The sequence below is a fragment of the Apis mellifera genome, linkage group LG7 (genome assembly GCF_003254395.2).
Source record: "Apis mellifera strain DH4 linkage group LG7, Amel_HAv3.1, whole genome shotgun sequence".
In the NCBI taxonomy this organism is placed as follows: Eukaryota; Metazoa; Arthropoda; class Insecta; order Hymenoptera; family Apidae; genus Apis; species Apis mellifera.
Window position 1 is genome coordinate 3,032,008 of NC_037644.1, and position 10,413 is coordinate 3,042,420.

A 10,413-nucleotide genomic window follows, 5' to 3' on the forward strand; every position below is an offset into this window, starting at 1 on the left:
GATGCTGAAGTAATATTAAAAATATTACGAAAATTTTTTTTATCTTATCTTTAAATTAATATTTTTCATCGTGATGCACGAATTTTTCATTATACTTGATTTTTCAATAAATGTGTAGAAGATACTATTTTTTTCCGATAGAGCGCGTTACAAGCATTCATGTTGGTTGGGCGCGATCGTGCGCGAATGCGAACGAGTTTTCGTAGTTGGTGCGCGGCCGGTCGGTTGGTTTGTCTCGTGTGTTGCGTTGTCCTGTCAGTTCTCGGTGATACTGTTGACAAAAAATCGACCAGAACACGTGTTGAATACGTCAAGTTATTTCTCAACGGATGTGCGTAGGTAAGCTCACTCAATTGATAGATATTAAGGTGTGTTTGCTCTTTCGATACTTACCTTGTCATTTACAATTGCTATTCATCATGATATCGATGTGTCGTTTGTAATTGTTTTTGATGTCGAACATATCTATATTGCGATCAAAATTTTATGTTTTCACGTGTTAATCTAAGTATTGTTACATTTTGAATATATAACGAAGCATATTTTTAATAACGGTCGCATATTTGTCGCGTTGCCGGTTGTTTGTTTATGTCAGCCATTAGTCACGACCGGTCGCGAAACTATTTATTTACCAAATATCTGTGCTCATATTTTCTCAAGGTCGCATTATATTATAAAAAGTTTGAAATTATTTACTTTAAATATTTTCATACGAAATATCAATGATATCGAGAATTTACAAATAGTTTATTTGCGAAAGAAATCGTTGTAAAATTTCGATATTTCTATTCAATTAAATGTTATTATATCAATGAAAGTAAATTTATTAGAAAAATAGATGTAACTGAAATTATATTCGATACACGTTTTTTTTCTCTCTATAATTAATTTCAATTGTTATGCAAACCTAAAAGAAAATAAAAGGTATAGAAATGAAGAAATATATACGATGATTATTTTTATTCAATTTTTTCGCGATTATAGAAGGCACCATAGTATGATAAAACAAGAGATTAAATCAACAATGAGTTAATTTCTCGATACGTTTGCTCGAAGTTGTTTTTATTTTTTATTTATAATTATTAATCGCAATTATCATCGATATTTATAAAATACGTGATGCGCGATGAATTGTGAATGTATAAATCGCAATTCACATTGCGTGTAAGGGCACATTGCGCGTCTATAATAATTTGAAATCGCGAATCCCGGCTAATCCCCGATTATCCCTTGCTTTCTCTCTATTCTCGTTTCCCGACAATCGTGCATTTTCTCTCTTTTTCTCACTAACTCATTTTCCCGGCCTCGTCTGCATTGGAGACGAACAATGCCAGACTTTAATATGACGCATCCGCAGACGCGTTTCCATGACAAACGGCGGCTTTCATTTACTACTGCTCGAACAGTGTTTCCACGTTGGTACTTGAAGATTTCCGCGGCGGACAATCATTCCTCGGCCGAGGGAGAGAAAGAGAGATAGCGCGAAGAAAGAAGGAACAGGAGAGAAAGGAAGATATACGAAGAGAGATAGAGAGTCCCGCGAAGACGAAGGCATCGTTGTTGGCTGGTTGCATGGTTTGCAATTTTAATGTCGATATTACAAGAGGCCAGTCAGTTCTTCCCTTCCGGCTGGCGAAAGCGCTGAATTTACATTTCCGCTTTTGCGGGGAATCGCAAGCGTGCCGATGTCGCTTATTAAAAATTCTAAAAAGCCATCGAGTTCCCCTCTGGTATTTTATATTTCTTTGGCTTTATCTCGGTCTATTGGTCTCTCAATGTCTTCGCACTTCTTGTCTTTTTGTTTCTTCCCTTCGATCGAGTGTCTTCGAGGTTTCACACCAACTCATATTTCATTTACGCTTTTTGATTTTAATCGAGAGAAGAATTTTAACAAATTTTATCTAAGATTAGATAAAAAAGAAAAGATAAATTCTATTTTTGACGATCTCAACTACATTATATAATAATGTTAACTAATATATATATATAAAATAATTAATAGAATTTTTTATTTTATTCCAAGATAATCTTCCTAGAATTTTCTATCCTTATTACTTTTTTAATTTTTCACTTTCTTTGATTTCATAATTAAAATTAAAAGATAAAATATCCGAATCCTAGCTTGATATTTAATTCAAATAAAACAATTTTTTAATTCTTTTAAACAATTAATAAAATAACAAATGTAAAGTATGTTTTACTGAATTCTTCAAAGATTGCTTTAAAATTTGCGTATCTTTATTTATCTTACTATTTCATTATCTTGCCGCAATATTATCACGTTATATTGTTATCTGCAAATATCTCGAGAATTTTTTATTAATAATATAAAGTTTGTCAAGTACTTAAACATTTATTCTAAAAATAATAACATAGAACACTGATTTTTAATCTTTCTATAAGTGTCTAATTGAAAATTTCAAAATTTCAATGCTACTAAGATATTACACATGTAAGAACTCAAATTTCTTTTCTTTAATAATTGAAAATTTGTCTATTCGCATACAACAATATAACAAACTTTTGAAAATAAAATTAAAATATATTCAAAATTCTTATGCATTACTTGTGATATATAATATTAAGAATCTTTGACACAGAGAATAATATAAATTATATTTCTTTATAGTCTTTTACATAATTCATATCAAAACTTTAATAATTAGAATGTTTAACATTCTTATATATAATTATTTATTCCTTAAGAATTCTTTGAAAAAAATTGCATCGTGGAGAAAAATTTTGTGAACAAACTTGCGAATGTGGACGTAGAATATTTTCTTCGCGTCCACAACTCTACAATGGCGCGCGAACATTTCTGATCAATGCGCATGCGGCATAACGTTTCCTTAACCTCTTCACTTATGGGATACGTGTGTCGCGTCATTTTTGGGTTATACAAATGGTCTAATTATGGGCATTTTCTTAGCCATTTCGCCCCCTTCATTCCATTCCTCCTTTATCAGAGTCGAGCTGGGTGGACACGAAACAACATAATACGAGAGTGAAATTACACTCGGGTTAATTGCGCATTAGGTATGCAAGATGCTATCCCCTTGCTCGAAAAAAACGCGACGATCGTTGACAATTTTGCACATGTTAGCATAATATAAATATAATTCAATCGTGTCTGGGCTTGTAACATTTAGAATATTTGTCATATGGACAAATATAGTATATATTAAGTAATTTCCATGGTTATATATTTTGGAAGAGTATAATGATTCCTATGTTTGTGCTCAAATTATTTACAAATGATTTACGTGTAATATGATTTTTGTTATTGATCGATTTATGTTAGATTAAGATATATTCTTGGATAAAAATTTTATTCTGCATTTTCAATTTGTCCACAATTTCATCGATATTATTTTATTATTGTAGAATTATAATTAAATTGTCTACATTTGAAATTATAATAAATTAAATATCTACGCGAGCGATCTACAAACGATTAAAATTTTCAATTCAAACAAATCTATTAATTAATTTTACTGATATTGCTGGTATAATTATTATATTAATATTAATAACGTAATTAATATTACTATATCAATATTCCTTCACGAGTTATTATTCTCTTCTCCTTATTTTGAATATGTATATGTATATATTGTTCCATTATCCGATCACTATTATTTATGTTATAGTTTAGAAAGTATTCACAAGTTTTTGCTGTTTATTGTTTGTTCTTATAGGATATTACTATGTGGCAACCGTGTGCCTATAATGACTATGTATACTGAGAAATATAATAAATATATATATATACAGTGTGTATGATACATTCTTGAGACCAAAACAAATGCAAGTTGGCGTAGAAAAAATGTCGGTTGGATGAAGCGAGACAACGAGCGATGTAACGAAGATAAAGTAATCCCCACTCTTTTCCCATCCGTCTCGCTTTGTTCAAAATTTCTTCAATTACTCGACGAATAAATCGATATTTTTTTTTTGTATATATATCCATTTACGTAGTTTAGATTTTCAGAATCGATTCTCTAAAGATGTCCCCACACGAATATATATATATTAACACTTTGTATATACGCGTATATAACGTGTGAACGCAGAAACGTTATGCTCTGGTCGTTGCTCTGAGATTTTAAACGATTTAGTTACATGCTCTGAAATTTTATATGTTTCTTGAGGCAACATCTTTCTTATGCAGAAGAAAATCATCGGATTTCATATGGACATTGTAATTACATTAATCACATCCGTATTATCCACTTCTATTTCATCTCAGACATTTCTATCTTCGTGTTCTTCTATTTCCATTTTCCATATATTATTCTCTAACATACGTTTCTTAATCCGTTAAAAATAAAGTAAAAATAAAACCGAAATATTAAACTCATTGAACCAATGTTTATCTTCCTTTCATTAGGCTCTTAAGAATTGAGCGAGGGTCAAAGCCAAAAAAAGAGTCGTTCTTTCGAAGGAAAACGAATGTTCGATCTCTGTCTCTTTCTCTCTCTCTCCCTCTCCCTCCTCTTCCCCCTCCGCCCACCTCGCCACGATCTTTCCTCTCGGTGGATGTTACCGTTCGAAGTTCGTAAGGCCGCGCAAACTTGCCAAGACTTATCCACATCTCGGTAGTTGAGCAAGTTCTTGAATTACGTCAGCGTGGTTCGTGTCTGAGAAGCCCCGGTTTAAATAAATCGTTCGGTTAGCTCGATAACGATCCCTTTCGAACTCCTCTCGTTACATACATATATAAATATATATATATAAAACCTTATATATATCTATATATATATATATACATATATACATATATATATACGTATATGTAACTCGTGATATTAGGTATTCGCTGTTTATTTGACACGCGGCCTCCATCGCGGCTGCCATCGATATCGAATAAACGTACAAATAGGCGGTTGTTATCCACACGTGTATGACACGTATCGAATACTCATAACGTTTCACGCCGCGAAGTGGAATATTAGGCCACGTTAATAGGGGATTCGTCACCGATTGGCCGTTCGAGTGGTCGTTGAAAATCGATGGCCGTATCATGGTGGTAATCGCGGATCGACGGCGCGAGCATTTGAATATTTTTCCCGATATTTCTGCGCGGTTGCAAGTGGCGGGGATCGAGGAAGGGCGATTCATTTTTATCGATTTCTCTCTCTCTCTCTCTCTCCTCTTCGGCCTCTCAATAATCGTTTATCCCCGCGACAAAAAAAAGTTGCGAAGTCACGGCCAACCATCTGTCGCGTCTCGTACGGGTTTTTCACTGGGAAAAGGAGGAACGACGCGAAACGAAGCAATTTACTTGGACATTTTCTCTCGCGTCCTGTTGGCCACGCGGACGCGCCATCTATACTTTTTCTTCTTCTTCTCGAAGATGGATGGTGAATCGCGCGAGGGGAAGATGATAGAAGATCCCCTAGAAGAAATCCTTGTTCAGGGTTGTAGCGTATTTTTTTCGGCTGAGATTTGTAGTTTAAACGGAATTAAAATGTCGTTTCATTCGCTGTTTATTTTTCGAATTTTTCGCGTATATATTATTTTATATATCTTCTGTATATATCTTGATTTTACGTCAAGATACATTGTACGAAGTATTTATATAGTTCTCTTTGTACAATGATTAATCGAGATTAACGAAAATTGATAATAAGTTTGTGTAAACTGTTTATATATAAATTATAGGTATATCATTATGAATTAATAATTATACACGCGTGAATAACAATGAAATATCTCGTTTCTTTTTTTTTTTTAGTAATATTAAAATAAATCTTGAGTATAGGAAATATATAGGATATAACTTGATGTTGATAATTTTTTTTGCAGACGAATAATAGAGATCATACGAGGATGAGCTGTGTTTTCTTAAATAATATCATTTTTAATTTGCATGTTTCGTTTATACTTTTCTTGCTTTCAATAAATTTCATAAATTTCAAATTAAAGTATCAAAACAGCTCTATCTTCATATATCATTTTTATATGCTTATCTGTAAGAAAAAATCATTAATATAAAATTATCCAAAATATTTTTTTCTATTTTTTTTTTCCATTATCGAAACCAAATTAACTCATCAATTAGCTTCTCTTTAAATGTTTTTTGAATTTAGAATAGGATAGAAGATACAAAATTTGAATTTAATTCGTATAAAGTTAGAATGAAGATATATATAATTCAGTATGGAAAATTCTTTGAAGTAATTAAAGTTGAGATGATATGAAATATAGAGAAATAATTCACAAATGAGATAATACTTAAAACGGATGATGATTCTACATGCAAAAATAAATCGGAATAATAGTTTTCTCTTCGTTTTCAAACGAAATTAATTTTGAAAAATTTTCAAACACAATTGGTTAATTTCCAATTAGATATCCAGAAGATAATTTTGTACGTGAAAATAAGCAAAAAAATATGGAATAAATTTTTTTCATCTAAAAAATAGAATGAAGAACGTAAGCTTTTATTCCACATTTTTTTATTTCGTTACAGAACTAAATTTTAATTTAAAATTTTCGAAAACAAATTGTCATTTGCATCGTCATTTCGAGGACACCCCGTATACCGCGATCGGTTAAGAAGTTAATCGAAAGGGATTTGTCGGTGGTGGCCGACAAGAGATCGTTTGGCATCCAGCAAACAGGCCAAACGATTCCTGAAACGTTTCATTAGGTCGCCGGTAAACCGATGGTCCATATATTTTCGACGTAGCTCGTGCGAGCAAAATATAATGGGCAGGGACGTGTGTGTCCTTCTCCGTTGCAAGCGTGACCCGCAGCCGGTGTCTTTGTCTCTTGTTTGACGAGAAACGGCATTCGGCCGAGCGATCAAAGCTTCCAAGAGCTGACAAGCCCCGGATGACGTCGATCGCCTCGGTTTCCCGTCGTCGCAAGCTCCGATGAACAGCTTTTTTCATCCCGGCCTGCACAAGCCGCCCTGCAAAAGCTCGTTTTCCCTTTTCACTGTGTGGGAGCGCCGCGCGCGCCCTCCCTCTCTCACGGCCCACGGGATAAAATTAGATCGTTGCCCGTTCTATCTTCTCGCGCCATTTTTCTAGCTCTAGCGCCTCTGCCCCCCACTACACACTGATTCCCCTTCCACCTGGCCTCTGCTCGCCGCAGAATCGCCAACCGTTTCGCAGACGCACGATTGGATTTGTCGTACGGGCGAAACGCTCGGATCGATCCACGATCCAACGTTTAGCAGGCCTAGAACACCAAAGTGTTCTCTAATCGAAACGAACTTCTCTTTGTTTGTTTGATGCAAACAAACACGTTTATATATGTATATAACACATGCGTGCGTGTATATATACGAAAACGAGCTAATTTCCGGCGAATGAGCACATCTCGATGCAGATCGTTCGGTCGGCCTGGTTGCCAGCAAATTCCTTTTAACGTTCAAGAAACGTGTCTTTGTCTTTGTCTTCGGTGAACATCATGACTTGGTCCAAGAATACAATGAACGGGGGAACATCGTGGAATGTAATTAAGCCTGAGTTACCGACGGAGCACGGCTGATGTCAAATTATGGGGTTACTCCTCCCCCTCCTCCTCTCCTTCTCCCCCACTTCTCTCGCCCATAGTTCGTCATAGTGATTTATATCCTGCCAACCAATAGTTTCTGACGTTTTGCGGCCTGCGTTCCATCCTTTCGTTCCTAATATTCTACGGGGAATATTCTACGGGGAAAGATCCGTTCAAGATCTTTTCCTTCGATCAGGATGTTTCTTTTTTAATTTTTTTTTTTTTTACGTGTGTGCTGTTCGGATAAATAAACGGTATATTGAAAGAATTGGAGAGAAGAGAGCGAGAGGGAACAAGAAGGCGAACTTTTTATACAGGTTGGAGAGTTAAATTTCTCTGCTCGAGTTTAGACGAGTTTGTTAGCGCAGGAGAATGACTAATACTGAAACCATACCATAACCGACGTGTAATCAATACTATCGTCGCTCGAACGTTATTTCATACCACCTCAATAATCACTGTGGTACGCGAGTCGAGTTATTCTTGCGAGAATATGCCGTTTTAATTGAGATACAAGAATTTGGAAAATTTTCCACCAAGTTTTCACTTTGATTTTTTTCAACCTGTACTTGACGTAATTCGAAAAGATCCTTTTTTTAACGTCGAATGATTGGAATTATAGAAGAATGATAAGAATCACTGGTGGATGATTTCATTTCGATACGATTCGATTTAAATTAAATTTAGAATTTTTATTATTTTTATTTTTTTTTCTAATTGGAGAGTTTACGTAGTAGAAATTATCCTTGTGAATCTTCTTTTCTTTCCTTCTAGAAAAATATTCTAATATTTTTATTTCATATTTTATTTCATTTTTTTTTTTACGTAGAATTTTCTCGAATAAAATATACACTCTTCCACAGTTGCGATTATTTTATATTTCGAAAGAATTATCAAATTATATTTGCAAGTGTCTTGTTTTATTTTTCTTTTAGCTACAAAAAAAATATGTTTTTTTTGCAAGGTTAATATTATCTTTTTTTTTTTGTCAAAAATATAATTAATTTAATCAACTATGTGCAATATGCACATTTATTATTTTTTTTTTTGAAACACTTCACATTATTTTAAACAAAATTAACTTTTTGAAAATATTTTACTTATATGTACGTTACAGTCACATTACATAAGTGTGTTTTGAAATAGGAATTTAGTGAAATAGAGGAAAGTTGTTAATATTGCGCCACTTAAGGTATTTCGAGTTCTTGTAACTTTCTGATAACGTTTTTCAAATTATGAAAACTTTTCATAATTTTATACAATTTACTTTTTCACAATTCGATTTTAATTTTAAAAATATTAAAAGAATATGATTTTAAACAATCGGCATCTCAAGTCACGCTTTATTAAAGTTTTATTTTCATAATTAATATTTTGATTGAAAATAACAAGAGACATATTTTATAAACGAAGATATTTAATATTTATTTACTTATTTTTTAATTACATTTAAGGTATATATATTTTTTTTGATACACAAATTTTACGAGTCTGTAATTTATGTGAAACACTTGTTACATAACCTCAATGTGGAATACGTGAATATTAATGAACAACATTATATGCATAAATAGTATGAAATATACAAATTTAATTTTACAATGTATTTTACAACGTTATATTAATTATTACGCAATAAATATAAAAAGTTCATCATCAATCTGATCCTTTTTTTTATAAATTTTTTATAAATTTTATAACGTTGTAAAAAAATATATAAAGAAGGTGTCACATTCGATGTCTGTCGAAATAAAGCTTTTCTCTACTGTTAAAAATGTTTTTAATTGTGCAAAAACTTTAATTTTTAAATCCAAAAAATGAAGATTTTCATACATAAAAAATTTTTACACATCATATATACATATACAAATCTACAGTTCTATCATCGAGTTAATCGTATCATTTTCTTCGTAGTAAGTTTATCATTTCTTATTGATATTTCTCCGTATTGAAAAACGTTATTAACGTTCGAGGAAAACAAATTTTTCTTAGAAGCAGAACAGAAATTGCACAATATTTTTTTTTTAACATTCGCATCTGCCACATATTATCGCAATTATTCCTCTATAATGAATCGACTCTCTCGAATAATTTATGAAAAAAATATTTTTACGATCCTATCGTTCATTCTCATATCGATTCTTTCGTCTTCGATCAATTCGAACGAAACTTTCGTTTTCTTTTTTTTTTTTGAATGCAGGAAAGCAGGGAAATTTTCAATTATATTTATATTTATATTAATCGTGGCCGATTATTCCTGGCCCCTCCCCATTGGATATAAATGGCGCGCAAAAAGTCGTGCTTTTAACTGCACGCCATCGGCCCCTGAATTATAGCAGTTTCGCTGGAAAGTTCTCAAACAAACACGTTCGTCCTTCGTTCGCGAGTGTGTGCGTTCGCACAGGCGTCCATATATGAACGAATAGGTAGGGAACAAGTGCGGATTTCGGCGAGGAGTGGGGGAAGGGCGATTTAACCGACACCGGAGACGACTATTGTCGAAGTTTTGAGATATAGGAATACTTGTTTTTGCAAAAGCGAGCCAAATCTCCGCTTAAACCGCCTACTAAGGCCTACGATTTTCCTCCTCGGGGAAAATCGCGAGCAACGAATCGGTAATTGGTTTTGCGAATAACAGAGATTTTCCTCCAACTTGGACAATTGGGCCGTATTCGGAAAATACGAGTTTCTTGTTTTTACGCGGAGACGCGCCCGTTGTTGTTCCACTTAAGGTTTTATTATAATTGATAATAATAATGGAATATTTATTATAACTTTGACGGATGGAAAAGATAATTTTTTCATAGATTCGAATTAAAATTCTAAATTTCTTGTTAAAAATTTTCCCTTTAAATTAATAGGTGGAGAAAATTTTTTAAATATTTATAGAAATTTTTGTCATTT